Source organism: Mus musculus, chromosome 7, assembly GCF_000001635.26.
Source record: "Mus musculus strain C57BL/6J chromosome 7, GRCm38.p6 C57BL/6J".
Taxonomy (NCBI): domain Eukaryota; kingdom Metazoa; phylum Chordata; class Mammalia; order Rodentia; family Muridae; genus Mus; species Mus musculus.
In genome coordinates, this window is record NC_000073.6 from 79,501,823 (window position 1) to 79,521,220 (window position 19,398).

General features: G+C 51.7%; 1 long non-coding RNA gene and 2 other non-coding genes across 6 annotated transcripts in view; 2 read left to right on the top strand and 1 right to left on the bottom strand.

Moving 5' to 3' along the window:
* The window catches only part of Mir9-3hg (Mir9-3 host gene), a 34,378-nt gene that overhangs the window by 1,797 nt on the left and 13,183 nt on the right, over positions 1 to 19,398 (top strand). The window contains exon 1 of one of the 4 annotated variants that reach the window (NR_040312.1): positions 13,613 to 13,850. The exons of the other annotated variants lie outside the window; for them this stretch is intronic. This is a non-coding gene — a long non-coding RNA (Mir9-3 host gene). Of the gene's footprint in view, positions 1 to 13,612; positions 13,851 to 19,398 lie in introns of those variants that run through there. 4 annotated transcript variants of the gene reach the window in all.
* Positions 3,442 to 3,531, top strand: Mir9-3 (microRNA 9-3). The gene has a single exon (NR_029818.1). It is a non-coding gene; the product is annotated as a microRNA 9-3 (primary transcript).
* Positions 3,457 to 3,514, bottom strand: Gm51285 (predicted gene, 51285). Its single transcript, NR_162809.1, has one exon. It is a non-coding gene; the product is annotated as a predicted gene, 51285 (primary transcript).

Genomic DNA, 19,398 nt, shown 5'->3' on the forward strand with positions numbered 1-19,398 from the left:
AAGGGTATCTGCACCCTACTGTGAGTGAGGGTGTGAATTGTCCTTCTCGGAACCCCTTATCTCATAAGCGGAGTAACTACCGACAGGGAATAGAAGCACGGAGTCGAGGCAAGTGGAGTTCATGGAGTGGATGCCTGCCAGCAGGCGCAACAGCACTCCTGTACTGTGCATGTAGATCTGCATGCACAAGTAACATGCCAGCCTTGGGGGCGGCCTCATAAGCTGACTGTGGGAGAAAATGCAAGGTAGGTTTCAGTGGGCTCTAGGGCACATGTGGATAGTTTCTGTAGATTCAGATATGGGAACTCAGCGCAGGATTTTTGTCCCTCTGTGGTGATTTATGAAAATAGGAGTATGAAAAATGGAGTCTCCAACCTTTGGTGGAGATGTCTAAGTGCTGGCCGTCCCCCTGGATGCTTGCTTTTCTAAGTTACTGTAGGCACCCTTAGGACTCAGGTTTCAAACCACAACTTGGAGACCAAGGAACTTCTGAGCTAGGTGAACTGCTGAAGACAAAAAAATGCCGGGTGGGCAGTTCTCAGCACCATGGCCAGGGCCTGTCAGCAACCATGGGTTTTCTAGCTCTAGATCCACTGCCAGCTCTTTCTTGGGACTTAGGGACAGTAGGCTAGAGGCAAGAGATTGATATAGGAGGAAGTGTAGCGAACTTAGACCCGGCCCAGAGTACAGTGTGAAGATGAAAAGACAATCAGAGCCAAAGTCAGCTGGGTCCTCCGTGGGTAGGCTCAGCCCCAAACAATGTGTCCCTGCTGGGTCTGACCTGGAGGCTTCCCATCCTGTACATGGGTGTGGCTGCTAGCTCAAGGAGACTACCTACTGCCCTGTCCCACCAGAACATCCTCCAAAGGGCAAGCAATGGATGACCCAAGGCCCACACTCACTGTGGCCTCCTTCCTGAGAGAGAGCTGATAACACCTTCATGCACCCGGACACTGGAGACAGAGCCCACTCCAGCATGGTGTAGGAACCTCTGCCTGGCTGGCCTCACCTGCTTTGGCAAGGGACATGGTTTCCTAAAGGACAACAGAAATGTGGCTTTGGTGGCACTAACCTGCCTTACCTGAACAGAAAGCAAAATCAAGCTTTTTAGTCTTTCTCCCAGACTCCTAACCAGCCCTAGGCTCTCAGGCCAGGGCTCCAGCGTGCTATAACCATGAACCTCACAGCCGAGGAGCCATTTTGTGCAGCGTCCTGCTTAAATCACACTCTGAGAACGCTCCTTCTCTCTTTCCCCTCTCTCCTGCTCCCCACTCCCCCTCTTTCTTCTCCCTCCCCCTCTTTCAGGTGAATCGTGCTTGCACAGTTCCCTCTGCCTCTTCAGTTCCACCCATCCAAGCTCAGGGTGGCCCAGAAGGACTAGAGCGCAGGAGGCCGCCCACACTGACAGACACACAGCTAAATGGAAGAGGGTGTAGATTCCAGAGGCTGTAGGAGGAGAAGAAAGGGACACCTCCTAATTATGAAAAATCCTTTAGAATTAACCAGGCAGGCCCAAATTCGAGGTTCCTTCCTGGGCCTTGCTGTCGGTAGGTCGGCCCCTCTGTTTCTCTGATGCTTTTCAGTCTAGCCTGTGTCCTTTTTCTGAGACAAGGATTTGTCTGTGAGGTGGCATTTGGAAAGAGGTGTGTAACTGCTAGCTGGCTTGCTCACTGGCTGACAGGGATGGCAGTGGGGATGCAGCCCACCTTGGATTTGGGGTCAAGATAAAAAATAGGACGAATCTAAAACAAGCACGGGGTACAGAGGTGTGGTGCCAAAGCCTGGTATTAAACAAAAAAAATCCAGATGTGTCATTTAAGGGAGACTGCTTTAGATACCTTTAGAAAAATTCCCTGATCCCTTCCAAATCACCCACTTTGGGCCTATTCTTTGAACCCAGCCTTATGGGATTTGCTGATGGAGAGTGTGTAAGGGGTGCCCCCCCCCCCGCCTCACCAAAACAGATCTGAATGAGTACCCCCACCAAATCTGGGCTGCTTTGGGGATGCCTTAGCACAGAGAGTCTTTGGGACTCCCTCATAGTCACTGCTGGAATCCTGGAACCCGCTACCCCCCACCCCCACTCTATTGTTAAGTCAATCTCTAGATCTTGGATTTAAGATCTTTCTAGGGATGACTGGGGGGGGGGGAAGGAGATATCGAATTTTTCATATTTAATCCTTTGCCTCCCAGGAATGGGTGAAGGGGGTGAATCAGGGCTCATAGTGGGAGGGGTGTACAGGAGCAAGGAAGACAGGATGGGTTTCAGGTGAGCAACCTCTAAACCACCACGTTTAGGAGACTGAGACGGGACTTCAGTTTGGTGGCCAGGCTCAATTCTACTGTGAAACCTCAAAATGTCAATTCTTTTGCCCTGTAAAGTCACTTGGAGTAAGTGGGCTAGGGTGTGCTGTGAGCAGAAAGATGGCAGGAGCTGATTATTTTTATGGGAGGTGAATAGGAGCCCAATTACGGCCTTGGATATCTTTAAGGCGCAGGGGCACAATTGATTACATATCCTTGGCTGTACTAGGAATGGTCAGAGGGAAAGGGCTAACAATCTGGTGCCGACATTTAGGACCTGGTTTGAGCGAAGCATGCCATGGGAATCCCTACAAGTCAGGCAATATATATGGGATACATTGATCTAGACACCCACTCCTTCCCTTAATCCCCAGTCTCTACCGCGGTGTCTGTACAGTGCTGGGCAAGAAAAAAAAGGAAGAGAGACCTTAAGGATAAAGTGACCGGTTCGCAGCCTCTCCTGCGCTCACTTGGTTGCCTTGGAGAGACCTCGACCTTAAACCTCTTCCCTCAAACTCTAACTCTGGTGGTCTGCGGTGGCTGCCAGGCACCTAAGACGTTGCTGGGAGGTCAGAGAGGTTTGAGAGAAAGGCCAGACTGTGTGCATCCAAGCAAGCAGGCCTAAGGCTTCTGAGGGCAGAAGAGGCGCTCCCCTGTCCTCGCGGCGCAGAAGCCGTGAACGCCGAGGCCATTGTAAGGCTGGGTGGTGCCGAGCGCGGGAAGGGGGCTGGGATTTGAATGGAAGCCCGTGATAGGCCGATCCCCCGACTGACGTCACTTCCCCGCGGGGCGATTAGCCTGCGAGAGGAGGGCTGATGGTCCAGTGCGCTGGGGGCCGCCAGGGCGCCCGAGGCTGCCCAAGCGCAGAGCGCCGGTTACCCGAGTGCGCCCCGGGACGGCGTCGAAGCGGGCCGCGCACGCACTGGACGGGGAACTGGGGATGGAGAAATCGCGAGGGCGAGGGAGGAAGGGAGCTGGGCGATCCGGGTGGCGGGAGTCCGTGTGTCTGTGTGTCTGTCGGTCCCCTCTGGCTCTCCGCGTGCGCCCGGGGCTGCGGGAGCGGAGTCCGCTCAGGCCCCCGCGCCGGGTCGGCGGCGGCACGTGGGGCCCACAGCGCGGCAGCGGTGCCGGCGAATGGGAGGCCCGTTTCTCTCTTTGGTTATCTAGCTGTATGAGTGCCACAGAGCCGTCATAAAGCTAGATAACCGAAAGTAGAAATGACTCTCACAACTTCTGCGTGCGATGGCCCGGCCGGCCGCCCTGGCCACAGGAGCCAGAGGAGCCCAGAGAAGCCCACGCCACCCAGGGATTCCAGCTCGACGGAGCGGCCACGCCGGGACCAGGTATCCGACCTCGGCTCTCCTGGGGACACTTGCCGTGTCCTGGAGGCATTCCCTTCACCTCCTCCTCGGTCCCTGCACCCCCATCACCATTTCCCAGCGCCGAGGCTGGAACCCCGAAGTGGAGTGGGTTGGGGGCAGGGAACGGGCTGGGGTTGCAGAGGGGTCGCTGGCGGGGAAGGCGCCAGCCTTTGCCTTCACCCCATAAATCAGGCTAGAACAATCCACGCCCTGAGCTGCAGACTAGGATTTTGGGATGCAAATGCGATGAGAAAGAGAACGGAGAGAGGAAGGGAGAGAGGAAGGGAGAGAGAGAGGAAGGGGGAGAGAGAGAGAGAGAGAGAGAGAGAGAGAGAGAGAGAGAGAGAGAGAGAGAGAGGAGAGAGAGAGAGAGACCGGTAGGCAGTGTGTAGGGGGAGTAAAAGGGTGGGCAGGGGGCTGCCCTGCCGCTAACAATGCAGCCTTTATCGAATTATTCGACGAGTCAGCCCCTGAGCACCATTAGCATACGGCTGGGGGGTTGCTGGAGCTTCGCCCCTCGGTGAGGTCAAGTTCTTGATAATTTGATCACTTTTCACCGGCTCTGGCAGCTGCCTTTGTGTGCAGTTGGGGGGTCTGTGTGCAGCGTGAAGCGGAGCAGAACTGGCGGGGAGTGTACTCAATGGCAAGGGGCCTAGGCGGGGGGCCTCCCGCCCCGACCGACCGGCCCTGCCCTGCATACAAACCAAGAGCAGGCTGCTGGGCGGGAGAGACGTAGCCCAGATCCTCTAAACCTCTATAGTTCTGGTCGGACGGCTGGGGCCGGAGCCTCCCCAACTTCCCCAACTGGTTAAGGGGGAAGCCAGGCTCTCTGGAGCTCCTCTCCTTCCCGCCCCAATAAATGGCAACATAAGATGTATTACAATGTCTAGCAAATAAAAAAGCAATTGGGGGAAAAAATCTGAATTCCGTTCCCATGGCAACCCAATGCTGCACACCGGCCACTCAAGCTCCAGGTCCCTCTTAGCTGGGCGCTGCGAGTGGGGCGTGCCAATGTTCTGTGTCCGTGGTTCTTAGCCCCACAAGGAGCGGAAGGTCCCTTTGAGGTTTCTCTGCCTTCAGGTCCCTCTCCTTCCTGCCACTCCCTTTACTCTTTCCTTATCTTGAAGTTTGGGGCCCCCTGCAACTTAGGAAACCATTAGGGCTCCCGCGTGGTGGATGTAGACCCAGCTATGGACCCTATCAAGTGTAGGGAAGAAAGGATCCAAAGTCAGTTCACATACCTTAAGGCTTGGGGTCTTTTGGGGTTCTTTAAGGCACATATCAGTGTATACATGCTTTAGCAGATTGACTGGGAAGGATTAGTGCTACCATCCTGACTTGACCCGCTTTCTTTTCCTTGAACATATTAAGGAAGCAGATCTGGGGGGTGAGGGCCTACTCCTTAGGGAGTAGCACACACAGCGCAGAAGTGCAGAGGTGGGCACTACCTAGGTCACCTTACCTCCATCTTGGCCCAGTTCAATCCCAAGAGCCTCTTGCCTTAGTTATTTATAAGATTGGTCTCTCAGCCTCTATCCAGAACCTGCCCAGCCCCCTTGTGATAATAGAAATCTTTTTCCATCTTTGTGCCTACCAGCCGTTCCTCCCCCCCCCCCACACCCTTTGCTTAGCAAAATTATCTTAACAACAAAAAGGTGACTTGTGTAAAAGTAAAAATAAATTCAGTGATACAAAGGAGAACCTCCTGGGTCTGGGGAGGGGCAAGGTGTGGCTTCCATACGGTAGATGGAGAGTTTTTCACTGCATTGCCTTGGAATGTTAGACAAAATTAAACGCGGTGGCAGGAAAGCAGCTGTCTCTGTGCCTCCTTCTCAGGGACTCATTGGGTGGAAGGAAGGGGTTCGAGGTCCTTTCATCTTTTCCTTCCCGTTTCTTAGGCCTGTGAAGGGTCACTCGCGTGTTTGAGGACCCAGGAGCCTCCCTCCCCCCAACTGCATCTACTGGGCTTGCTCCCCCTTCCTGGTGCACCTGGGAGCCTGTGTGCTGGTGGTGACCTCATTTCTGAGGAAAGCAGAGCAGCTCTCTCAGCCTGCTTGCCCAGCACTCCCTGCCTCCACGTCTCACGGATGGGCTGGGGCTTCCCCAGAGCCTGCCCCGGTACTCAGAGCCTTCTCTTCCCTGGCCCCTCTCCTTTGCTATTTTTGTAAGAGCCAGTCCTTCCTACACCAAGGTGGTCACATAGCTTCACGACTGTGTCTTAGGTGTAGTTCAAATGTGTGTCGCCTTTGGTTCTTTTGCCGTCCAGGCAGGCTGGAGTCCCCCCATTAGGAGTCCCATGGAGGTAGAGTCCTAGCCTGAGACAGTGCAGGACTTTTACTGCTTTCTATGAAGGGGGAAATCTGCTGATACAAACCTTGCACTTTAGGGAAAAGATGAGGGCCTCAAGGGAGGAGGTGGTGGTGGTGGTGATGGAATGGGTCTGCTGATTCTGATTCACAGAGTTTATCTCACACCCACCACAAAAGGTTTTCAGGGGTGCCAGCCCATCCATTTTATCCTAACAGAGAGATGTTCAAATCCCACCCAGGACCCTTGGAGCCCGAGACACAGGCTTAAAATTGTGTTCCTTATCAACCTCCCTAGCTAGCCTATGGCTTCCTTGGGGAGCTTGGAGGGTCCTCAGCCTTTGCTCCCCCCCACCCATCCTGTCCCATTTGTTGAGCGTTCTCTGGCCTGACTGCCCAAGTTTGGGTTACACTGCTCCAACTTGCACTAACTAGTCTCTTTCTATAAGAAAAGGCTTGTGGGTCCTGAAAGCGCCGGCTGAAAGTACAGTTGGAAGCCTAAATTGGTTGAGATCTCAAAGATGTCAACACCTTTCATTTTACAACTAGAAACGCGGAGCATGTCGCAGAAGGTCACACGGTAGGCCACTTGGCAGGTCAGGGTTGAGAACAGCCCTCGTTGAGAAGGAGGCTTCGAAGGCTTCTTCCTCCGTTGTCCAAAGAATTTCAACACTGAACTATACCGGCCATATGGGCCTCAACCCGACCAATGAAAGCTGGCATCCGCAGTCCTCACGGAAACGCACGGTGCAGCGAGGCCAGAAGCTGGCTCTAGACTGGTTCGGGAGTTCTCGACCGCTGTCGGACCTCCCGGGAAATGGGAACAGAGCACGAAGCAGCCGGGCCAGGAGGCCTCCCAGGACCCAGTGCGACGCTGAAAAGCATGAAGGGTCGGAATTAGGCGCTCATTTAGCGAGCGTTACTAATCCGAAGTTACAGCGCTAATTCCCTGATCCCGCCGCTCCCACACGCAGCGCCGGGATTAGAGGCGCGGCCGCCGCCCGCCCCGCCCTCGCCCCCAACGCGCAGCCCCGCGCCCCGGGGTCCGCGGATCCCGCTAAGCCTGCGCTGGCGCTCCTGGCCGGCCGAAGCGTGCAAGCCGGCCTGCGGAGCCGGGCGGGGAGCGCTCAGCCGTGAGCCCCGGCACAGTCTTGCCCGGATTGATGCGCCCTCAAGGGCCCCCCCCCGAGAGCCGGAGTGGTCCGGAGAACCGCTGGGTTTTCTCCCATCCGGGTGTCTACACCCAGAACAGCGGCCCTTTGGAGGCTTGCGGCGCCATTTTAATCGCCTTCTCTTTCTCCTCGGCTTCTCACACGCGTGGGGTGGGATGTCCTTGTCCCCTCTTCCACCCAGACTCGAGCCCAGCCTACCTTCCTCCACCCTGGATTAAATGGCCAATCAGCTTTGGCCTAGGGTGGGATGCGTATTACCATGGCGACGGTTATAGACCCCCTAGCAGTGGTACCCAATACGGAGGGTGTCTTCACTCCACTTGAAGAGTGTGAAAGGAAATTGGGAACGAGCTAGAGGTAAGAGGCTGAAGGAAGGTTCTGGCGCTTTATCCTTACACGCTCCATTCTGGACCCTATGTGGATGCGGATGATGTGGACCCCATCTTGAGAGCTACCTGGGCTTGTGTTCAGCTTTTTAATTAGCTGAGATGATCACTCCACAGTCTTTCTCATCTTGGTCCGAAGGCCCTTCTCTCTCTTCCTAAGAGAGTAGGAGTCCCAGAAAACTTTTCCCAAACTGCCCTAAGTGTAAGTCCCATGATTTCAGGCAAGTCCATTTTCCCATCCAGAAGATGGGTGGTTGTTCAGGTGCACCCAAGGACAACATTCAAGAACAACATCAAGCATAACAGTGATACAAGCTCTGTCGTGGTTAATGCCTTCGAGGACAGGACTTGTTGGGGTAAGACCCAAAAGCTGGGGTGTCCTTTCTAGCTAGGGTGCCTCACAGATTCCTAGAGCTAGCTTTTGATTTCTCCTCTAGACAGCTGGAAACTGTAGAGAGGAAGGTCGTTAACAGAGGAGCCGGGGTGGGGGCTGTGACTGGAACAAAACCTTGGTCAGTGGCTCTGAGAATGGGCGGCCGCAGCTCCTATAGCGCTGGCTCCTTCCTTCCATCCCGGTCCGGCTTAAGCGCCACTTTAAGTGGTCCCTGCATTCACTGGCCAGCCCCTCACCGCAATTGAGCCGCAGGGGTTTGAAAAGAGGGCCAGGGCCTCAATGACAGGACCTTGGGCCAGGCTAATTGGTTTTGGTTCAAGGGGATAGTGGATTTGTGAAAAGCTCCAAACCGCCTTTCCCACGCCAGAGCCAGGTCACAGCTTTAAGGAAAAAGGTTGGAAGAGTTTGGGGCCAGGGGAGAAATCTGGGAGCCAGGTGCCTAGGACTGATCCTCTTGTACCGTCTAAAGCACGTCTCTGCTTGAAGAGTAGGGGATTTGAGGGACCTCAGGAGCACCTGTGTTTTAGGAACGGGCAGGTTGGAGACCCTGCATGCCAGCACTGTGCCAGAAGAGTCTCCCACTTCTGATTCTTTGGCTAACCCTCCCTGTGAAAGGGGCCCACTTTCCCCGCTGGGATCATTCAGAAAAATAAACCACAACAAACAGACAAATCAGAGATGGCCGAGGGAATTAATAGTTCTTACCTCAAAGAACTGGTCTTTGTCCTGAGACAGTACTAGAGTTGGCCTCAAGAAAACATACCTATTCCTTGATATGTCTTTAAACTACTTTGGTCACTAGCAGATACTTCAGAGATAAGGAACAAGAAGTCCTCAGTATTTGAAAAAATAAAATAAAAAGAGTGTCCAAAGTTTTCTTTACAGTCTCAAAAACCAACCATTAATTGTACCATGCCTTAAGTATCACAACTTGTAAACGCTTTACTGCTCTTGTCTCAAAAGGCCTTGGAAACCTATGCGTTTGCACCAAATGGTGAATAATATACCCATTATATGGGTGTGTATGTACAGGCTTTGCTGATATGCAGAATCCTACCCTTATATTAACAGTCATGGAGAGGTGAAGAGTCAGCACTATTGTTTTTTTGTTTTTACACTATGATGGAACTCCAGACCAGCTCAATGCTAGGCAAGTGCTCTACCACTGAGCTACATCCCTGGTCCAGACCTATTTAAAGGAACATTGAGTCCATAAAGAATTGCATATCATCTCCATTGTGTGTTGAATGGAACATTCTAATGTCATCGCCCGCTGAAGAAATTCTTCCCCAATCTTCCCAAATCTGCCCTATGTTTGCCTACTTGAAGCATTTGCTATGTAGAAGAAAGGTACTTTGGAGAGATAGAGAACTCTATGTATTACATTTTCTGGTTTTATTTCTATTTTTAATTGGCCAGAGCCTAATTTCTCCCAGCCTCTGTTAATTTGCACATTGGAGATTCATGTGTAAATATGCATGTGGCATGTGTGCACGCCTGGGCCTTCTTATCACCAAGCGTGTGTTTAAATACACACAATCCGCATCTACACATGATTATGGGCTTACTATTTGCCTCTTCTCGGAATCGGGTTAATTTTCCCTTGGCTAATCCTCAAACCCATTAAGTTCTCCTCTCCTCTCCCCACCCCCACCAAAAAAAATGCAAACCCCACTACAGACCAATGGTCTCACCCTGCTTCTCCAGCAGGCAGCTCTCCAGGCTGGATGCTGGAGTGAAGGTCCCTATTAGGCAGACTTCATTAATGTTACCAAATATACCCCGGCACATTTACTCGGCTACTATGAAGTATTATCATAAATAATTAAAATTAAACTGCACTTGTCAAAATAAATGAACAAAGTGGAGTTAGTGATGTCTTTGCTTTGATTTGCTTGCTAGGGCCTTGCTTACTCAGTAATTTGAAGAAAAGAAGAAAGAGAAGGAGGGAAGAAAGAGCGACTGCCGGAGAAGGGCAGAGCTGTGGAAAGGAGAGGGGAAGCCCTCCTCAGGCATCTGCCATTGGGCTTCCAGTCATTAGGGCGCTCTGGGAGGCTGGAATGCAGCCTCGGACGTCAGCTCATAATGAATATTGAGGTGTGGATGTGGAAGGGGGATTTCTTTGTTTACCAAGGAAAGGCCATGGGAGTGGGGGAGAGGATTGCCTTTGGGGATTAAGGAGTGGGCTTTGTTTTTATGAAGGGCCTCACTTCTTTTCTGAAGTTTTCTGCAGCTAATTGATTCAATTCAGACATTCCTCTTACCCACTTGGCCAGTGAGGCCTTGGTCCTTGTAAGATGTGCACAGCCCCAGTTCCCCATCTGCTCTGCCCCCTTTCTCCACTGTGACCCTTGGAAAAGGGTGTGAACCTGCACATCAACCAGATTGGGTGGATATGTGAGATGTGCGCAGGAGACACACACACACACGCACACAGACACATGGACACACACACGGACATGAATATTGCTAGAGGCATGATTTTCATCTGTAAATAGATTCTAGGTATACAGTTCTATGAATTCTGACAAATAAATTTACACCTAAGATAGCAGTTCCCCTTTTCCAGAAACTTCTCTCTTGATTCTTCCCAGTCTGCCTGCTCCCGCCCCCCCCCCCCCCGTTTTGAGGTCCCTGTCAGTTATACCTATCCAGGGTTTCATATAAATGGAATGTATGCCAGCACTTTTAAAGAAAGAATTTATTTCAAGTCTGGAGGGAGCACACTCCTTGGAGGCCTGGCTGAGCATGTGTCCAAGATTATCAGACCTGGGTTAAGCATTCTCCCCCTCAGGTGGACCCAGAAGTCAGACCTGTAATTAGATAGGGATGGGGGTTGGCTTGGGCTGGTCCTTCCACAGGAGAGCCCTATTCTCACCCTGGGTCTGTTAATGAGCCGGGGACAGGTGAGCCTCACACATTCCAACTCGCCTGCCTTCAGCGGCATCCAGGAGCTGGTGGTGAGCTATTAATGGAAGGTGCAGGCTTTGTGCTAATTAGAACTCTTCAGCTTCCATCTGTGCAGCACTGGAGCCCCTCACCGGTCAGCCTCACCACCCCCACCCCAGCTTGCAACCTAGTTTCTGTTTCCCCCATGAATTAGGGGGTGCTGTGAGCAGAATTGCTTCTCACTGGCTTGGGTTAAATCCCTAGTCTTGATGTGTTTTAGAAATGTACAGGGTGGCATTTCTCAGACCTCCCTCTTGGTAGGGTATAGTTGCCTCACAAGTTAGATGGAAGTTGAGGAACCATGGCCACTCTCCAGGGTAGGCCGGGGTTACAATGTCTGTCTACAATGTCTGTTACAACGTCTGTCGGAGGTTGTTTTGTAAAGGACTTCTGGAGAGTGTAGCTCCAGTCCCTTGAATTCTGGATGTCTCTGGAATCTAGTCTGATTGTTCCCACCTCACCTCACCTCACCTCACCTCACCTCACCTCACCTCACCCTATGGCTGCTCCAATCTTTGCTGCCTCAGACAGCCTAGGCTAGAGCCATGTCCCTTACCCTTCATCTGAAAACAAAACAAAACAAAAAACAAGACAAACAACCCAAAAAACAAAACAAAAAAACAAACCCAAAACTTTAAAAATGTAGTATTTCACCTCAAGTCCAATGGATATAGTTTCTGACTCTTATAAAGGTTTCACTGAAAAAGACTTCATTAATGTCATTTAAAGAAAACACGGATCTCAGAATGGAGCTTGGGAGAACTTCTTGCCTAAAATATGAAGGGAAAAGAGAGGGTCATCTCCATGAATGCGCCTTTCAGCCTCTGTATTCCCTCAGGTCTCTTGGGGTTGTGTGCAAAAATATCAAGCCCATAGGCCAATGCATCTCATATCGTTCTGGTTGGGTTATCCTGATAATATCATTGTGAACTGTGAGTGGGTTGTGGTCATTGTGGGGCTTCTCTGGTTCCCTCAAGTTTGCATCTAACACTGAAGAAGGGTGGAGCCTGAGAGGGCTACAGAAATCCCCTGCTTAGGGGGAAGGTAGAACTGGCTTGCTTGTGTGGCTTTTCCTGTGGGTGATCACTCCTCACTGAAGTTCTAGAGTTCAAGATGAGGAAGCACCAGGTTTAAAAACCCCACAGTGTAAATTTTAGAAAGGGTGAGCTGCCTGGTGTGCTCCACGCTGAGGCAGGACTCTTTCACAGGTTCTTATCCTTTTCCACACTGCATGAATCCTTGAGGTGTGACCTCCACCTCTCTAGGTAAAATGGGGGGGGCACAATAGTACCTGTACTGACAGGGCTCCTGTGAAATTTACATAAAACATACAAATAAAGTGCCTGGCACACAGTAGGTGTTGGTCAAATGGTATCTCAAATGGCAGGGGCACACACACACACACACACACACCCCAAAGTCTGAAATTCAAAACTCCCCCTGCTGAAGGCAGAATGAAGACCCCAATAGATGCACATAGTGTCACCAAAGGGTCCATTGGCTGCCTACCTCCCCAGCTAGTACCATCTCTGCTGAGTCCCAAGGACTGCAAAAGAGCACACACACACACACACACACACACACACACACACACACACACACACCACCCCGTGTATGGAAAAATTCTGGGCTGATTAACTAGAGGGATATGTCTTGAGACACTTGAAGTCAGCAGACTGGCTTTAGCTACTCTTGCAAGGAACGCTGGAGCTGAAAGCCAAGAGGGCGCCTCAAGGAGGGCAGTGGTTAATGCATGGAGAAAACCTCCGGGGGTCTAAATCCTCACTAGTTGTGACATTGGGAAAAGCTATGTTTGCGCCTTGGTTAGGTCGAGATCTGCCAAGGCATCCACGCATCCACGAGTCCTGTCTAGTACCAAACATGGGTACTAGATAGAACCGCTCCCTCCCTTCCATAGCAGGTACCAATGTCTCTCCCACTTCCTGGGCGCGCGTGGTGGGAGCTCAGGCTGTGGTGGTGACTTGGAGGACGCCTGTGTCCTCACCTCCAGGCCAGTGCTACAGAACCCTTGAGGATTCGAATAAACCGTACACACTTCTAGGGGTCGGTGGCGGTGCCCGTCTTATCCCCTCTGTGTTACAGTTGCTCACCAGCAGGCGCTCCAGATTCCCGCACTTCCTTCCTGGGCTCTGCAGTCCCCATCGCTAGTCCCTACAACTCCTCAGCATGGAGGGCGCCCCACCGCACAGGAAAGGTGAGTGGCTGTAGCCAAGAAAGGAGGACAAGTAGAGTCAAAAAAAAAAAAAAAAAATCCCAATACCCAAAACCAAACCCCAACCAACGAGCCGGCGACCAGGAACGTCGGAAGAAGCCAGGACCACGATGATAAGGAGACTGTGTTTCTACCTGAATCCCCTGAAAGGCGTCCCCGTCCCTCTCAAAGCCAGAAATTAAAGTCACCCCCCACCCCCATTCCCAAGTGTGCTATGGCTTTAATAATACACCTGCTGGCTTGTGCTTTGTAAGGCAACCCCGCTGGGCTGGGTGTGGAGGGACCCCCGCAGGCAGAGCGCACTGGGGTGCCAGAAGCAACCTGGCCTCCAAAGTGGCTTATTGGACATCTCTGGCCTGAGCTTGGCTCGCGAGGGGCGATCGGGAGCCTCGGCTGGTAAAGGGGCGGCCTGCCCGGGGCTCGGGACTTGGTCCCGGGCGCTCGCTCTCGGAGCCCGTGCGGTAGGAGCTTAGGCAGAGATTCCCTTGGCGGCTCCGCACGCACCTCGAGTCCCAGGCCTCCCCGGGCCTACGGAAGCACCGGGCGCCCGCGGCGAAGCCGACTGGGCAAGGCCCTCGGAGCACGGCCTGAGCACACACACTGGACGCCCGGGACCGAAAAGGAGACCCGGAGGAGCAGCCGCGTCCCCTGGGCCTGCGCCAAGGCTTCGGCGGGGCGCGCTGCGGGGCCGGGAGGCCATTTTGAGAGCGAACGAGCGGCGGCAAGATGGCTGCGTGGGCACGAGGTAGGTCGCAGCGCCGCAGGGTGCGCCGAGCTCCTCCTCGCGCCAGCAGGGCCGAGCCAAGCCCGGGGGAGCGGCGCGCGCAGAGAGAGCACCCGGCCTCGGGGGCCCCGGACTCGTCTGCAGTGGGCTGGCGCCAAGTATTCCAGGGTCCCCGGACCATCGACCATCGTCGCCCCAGGACCCTGAGGCCACCGTGCCTTTCCGGGCTGTTGACGAGAAAGCAGCAAGAGAAAGTAGGCGTCTGTTGGGCCCCTGGCAGGTACGCTGGCCAGAGGGTCTTCTCTGCCAAGCTGAGGTTCAGGCCCAGCTGACCAACAGCAGTGACAGTAGTGTGTGCTTGTTTGTTTTTGTTTTGTTTGTAGTTTGGACCCGAGAGCGCTTGGACAGTTATTTCCAAGCAGTGCTAACCTGTGCGACCAAAACCCACACTTCCTTAAAGCTAAGGCTGGAGGTAGTGAGCACCCTTCTCTCCATTATCCTGGCCCCTGGTATGACCCTAAGGCAAAGATAGTCCAGGGCTCCAACCTGAGATCTGTGAAAGTGTGGTAGAGGCTGAGGGTGACCTAGAGACCCCCATTCTCGCTGCTCAGGCTGGGGTGAGTCTGTTTGAGGATGAAGGTGACAGAATGGGAGCCAAGGGACAGCATCTTTGGATTTGCCCTCACCAGGCCTCAGCCCAAGAGTCACAATTTCATTTCTTTTTCTGTGCCCTATTCCATCAATCATTGGTCTGTCTGCCTCCTTAAGCCATGGATGCTCCAAAGCAGACCCTACACACGTATGTTTGTGTACAGAGTCACCCACCCGTTATCAATTTATGTTCGTAGGACTCTGCCTTGTCCCGGGGCCTAAGAAGGCCTTGGACCTCCTTAAATGAGTAGGGTGATGAGTCCCTTAAGTGACTTCCACCAAAGTGTGTATTCAGAGCTGTTAAGCCTGAGGCCTTGTTCCTTGATTTAAATCTCTGCAAGTACACATAAACATAAATACAAAGATTCAGCCTGTCTGTCCTCCTTTCCAGTAACCATCAGGTCTCTCCTGAACTCACATCCCCTTCTTACTCAGCCTATGTGACAGATCTCTTGGCCAATGTCTATCACAAAACCCTGGCTTAGAATAGATTTCATGATGGGATATTGCTATTGCTCTGAGCTTCCTGGCAGTCAAGACAAAGAAAACATGATGACTTTATAAGCTTGCTCAAAAGGGGAGCTTATCAGGATTTGTGAGAGATGAACGTTTTTTTTCTGACATATGTTTTGTATAAAATTTAGAGCTTTCGTGAGATGGGGATGTAGCTCAGTGGTAGAGCACTTGCCTAGTGGTACACTTTACCTAGCACCAGAAAAAATATATTAAAAAGCTGGGTGATTATGTAGGTTGCACGCATATATCATAGATGGGGCATGAGCCCTCCAAAACTTGATTTTACCTTGAGGCCACTAAGTACAATAAGAACATGGACGGGGATCCTAATTACCAGTCCAGTCCCCAATATCCAGAAGCCAGGCTTTACTGGACTTCTCAACAGGGAAAGACTTTACCTGTGGCCTATGAGTCTCACTTTTGACGATGATCATTCTTTCGGCTGGGGTGCTCTCTCGTTCTTTGCCCTGGTTCAAGGTGCTAAACTGGACTTATTGCTGTAGGAATCTATAAACATGTTGTAAACAAAAAACTAAAGCTGAACCCAGTATTGAGATGACAGTAGGGCTGGAGAAGCTGCAGCGGTGACTGGGGGGCAGGTACTTTGTTTTTTTCAGTGTGGAGTTCCTTTACCTGGTAATATAACCCCTCTGAGCCCCCCCCCCCCCAGCAAATAGTGAGAGCTGGGTTCCCCCTGTATGCTGGGCCTCGGTTCCTAGCTGCACTCCCACACATCCTAGCCCTTGCTGGAAGGGGTCATTTGTCTTTCAGGGGGAGCTGTCAGTGAGGACTACAAATCCCTTTAGGTGAAGCAAGGAAGGTTTCCCCTGTTGTGCCAGGGGATCTTTTGTCTTCTTTAGTGGAGTGCCATGCAGGCTTCTTTTCCTCCACAGGTTTGGTTCTTGTGGCTTTAAGTACTGAGTAAGTCACACTGACCTAAGTGTGACTCAGCTTAGTAAATGTCACTGGCCCCCGAAGGTGGAGTTTGAATCCTTGGCTTGATGACTGCAGGAAATAGTTTAATAACCCAGAAATCTGTACCCAAAAGTGTCCCTCCTGAATGTGGGGAGGGGTATGCTTCTTAGTAGGGAGCCCCCATTTTCAGAAAGGCTCTGGCCAGATCTGGTCCCAGTCCTAGTGCCTTCCAACAGGGTCTCCAAGGGCAAAGCTGCAGAACTGGGTCCAGTTCGCAGCTAAAGCCCCAGCTGCAGAAGAAAAACAGGGTTCAGCTCCCCAGATTAGTTACTGTCTGCAAGGATTAAAGGCCCCAAATAATGGCTGGCTTCTCCCCTCCTCTGTGCCAAGGGAAGGCATGTAAATACAGCCGCACGCCAGCTTAGGCAGTAGATGTGTATAAATCGAATTTAGCAAATCAGATCATGGTTTAAATGCACTATTTAAAGCAGTCCTGCAGGGAAGCCTTTTACAAAGGGAATAATCATTTTGTGATGCTAATCATCAGCCTCCAATTTATCTCCTTTGTAAGTTCAGATGTTGGTGCACTGGGTGTTCTGAAATTGGGGCGCTCTGGTGTAGGGCTTCAGTGATGGCTGTCTGCCTTCCTTTCCTGACCTCTCATTTTAAATGGGTGCATGTCCTGTTTCTCACTGGGGGCCTCAGGATGTGTGTCACTTAGCCTGATAGTTCTCATCCATCCCACTCATCTTTTCATAATCTCATAGAGGCCACCATTCAGCTGCTCCTGGCTCCTTTTCTAAGATTTTTCCTCTTCCTGGGGGAGATGCAAGCCCTGCTGTTCCCAGGCATTGGAACTAACTCCCTCTCTGATCTGAACCTTCCTTTGTTTCCCCTGAGCTTCTGGTACTTCTGTTGTTGATCATAAAGACGATTTCAGAGATGACTACATGACACTTAATCAACCTCTGAATTTAGAAGGCAAATTAAATGCAGGCACCCCTTTATTGAATAGGTAGTGTCCATTCACAGAAGGAAAAAAAAAAAGCGAGCCCTGAGGCCTGGATGTTAAAGTGACTTTTTCCCACAAGTTAAAATCAGAACTCAAAGAAGAACCTGTCTCCTAATTGCTATAAAAGTGTTTTATACACTGAGCTGTAGTTCCTTTCTCTGCAGAGAAAATAAAATCAGACCATCTGGGTGGGAGAGAGAATGAAGGAAAGAGATGGATCGGAGTGGAATAAAGGAAGTGGGCAGGAAGCTGAGGAGCTGTGAAGAGCCTGACCTTGCTTAGCTCACAAGCCCTGATATAGTGTCTTTGTCAATGCTGCCACTATTGACGCGTTCCTTGGTAATTATGACTGTGTGTTGGCATGGCGACTCAGTAAGAAGACTAGAGGCACTGGGTAAATGCAGGGCTTGTCCTCACCTTCTAAAGCAGAGAGGAGCTTTTGTGGGTAGTTCCTCCAGGGAGACGCGGTGGAAAATTCACCAGACCCTGTGCTGGGGCATGGGTATTGACACACCATGGGAGCCAGGCGGCCCTGAGCAGGATGGCACAAACAAGACTTGGTCTGACACTGAGGTCTCCCAGATCCACCCTCCAGTTCCTTTCCATTGTCTTTGTTCCCCAGGCTTGTAACATCTAGTGTGTCCATTCCTAGTCCTTTCTGGGTTGTCTATTTCAAATAGGTTTATGTTGCAGTCTCCCTGAACTTGATTGATCATACAGTCATCTACCTAATAGTCCATGGTTGTGCATCTGGAAGCCGAAAGGAAAGGCTGGTAGGCCCAGCTGTAAGGAGGGGGTCTGGGGCTGGCTTTGCTTTCTTCATTGGTGCCTTCTCCAGAGATTCTTTAACCACACACTCATCTAAAAATGAGGACTTGCTGCTAGAGTCAAAAGCTGTCCTGTCCAATGTGATATCCAATAGACGTGAATAGTTTATCTCATAAGTGTGAGCAGTATGGCACATTTAAATAATCTCTGACTAAATAAAATACATAATTATAATGACCTGCTTCTTCTGTCTTTGGAATGAGGCTTCTAGAACATTTGAGATTACACAGGAACTGAAATGGCAGGTCTAAACCAGATGATGGAGCCCTCTTACAGACTTAGACTTGTGCCTGATTCTTCTGATCTCACGCAGGAGGTGTCTAATCTCAGAGGTCTATGTTTAGAGTGCAGTGGAAAAGCCAGGTGGAGGGTCTCAGGCCTGGAAGAGCCTGTTGTGTGGGAGAATCACCCCTCAGTCTTTGGAGGTGGAAGCTATGGCCTGAGTTCGTAGGCAACATTGTGTTTTTCAGCATAGGGTGAGGTTAACCCTGGAAGAATCTTTCCATGAAGGGTCAGCAGCCCCCTAGTGGGTTTGTGTAGGTAGAGCTGGAGCTGACAGGTTCATTGTTCCAAGAGTGGCACCCACACCAGGCAGTGGTGACTTCACACTCTCCCAGATACACAAGAACCACTAAACAAGGAAAGACAGCTGTGTGTCTCAGGTTCGTATCAAACTCCCTTTTGGCTAGGTTCCTTTGGAAGATGGCTGGGGCTGCCTATCTCTTGGCTGCCCCTCCTCCCCTCAGCCTCAGCCGATGTGCAAGCTGGAGCTTCTGGGATACTCCTTGGCTCAAAGCCAGCATTTTCTTGGAGAGGCTCCTGCTTTGGCTCCCTGCCAGGCCTCTGGTCTCCAGAGAGGTTTCCCCCCCCCCCCCAGGGGAGGTGCTGGGCTTGTCCTGCTGTCAGAGGGCTGAGGCCTGTTCAGCCTTCTCACCTTGGGAGACCCCAGGCTGTGGGCTAGCCTTGCCACCAGCCCTGGCCCCTTTCAGAATATCCAGTTTCTTGCTAGGGGAATCTGGTCTGGGTCAAGGAGCTTTCAGCTCCCATACTCTAGGACTGTCTGAAAAGTGCCTCCTCCCTGGAGCCTGAGAGACAGGGAGTGGGAATCATGAGTCCTGGGGAAGATGCCACAAACATTTACCAGGCACAAGCACTGTGCCAGGCTCTGTGCTAATCTTTGCATGCTGGGTCTTTGAGGCCTGGCTCAGTGGAGTAAAGATAATACAGGGTCCACCCTTCTTTTCTCGTCATGGGGATTGCTTGAGGTGGGTCTCAGAAGCTATCTCGGTTTTCACAAGGTCCTTGTCTCCCAAGGAAGCTGCTAGGCTTTCAAAGCAGCCCAGGACTTGTTTAGGCTGTGAGAAGATGTCTCTGCAGCGTCTCCTGCTTCACGCAGGCCACACTGCTGAATAATCCAGATGGGAGAGCTCAGCGCTAGGCCCCCAGGAAGCCCAGGAGAATTGGAGAGGTGGCAAACAGCTCCTCTGGTCCTGGCTTGTCTTGATAGTGTCTGTCAGCTAACTCCTTGCTGTACTTCAGTTTATACAAATCAGGGTAGTTCTAGGACAGCCAGAGATACATAGAGATACCCTGTCTCAAATAAAATAAGCTAAATCAGGGTGACCCAACTCCACACGCTTTCACAAT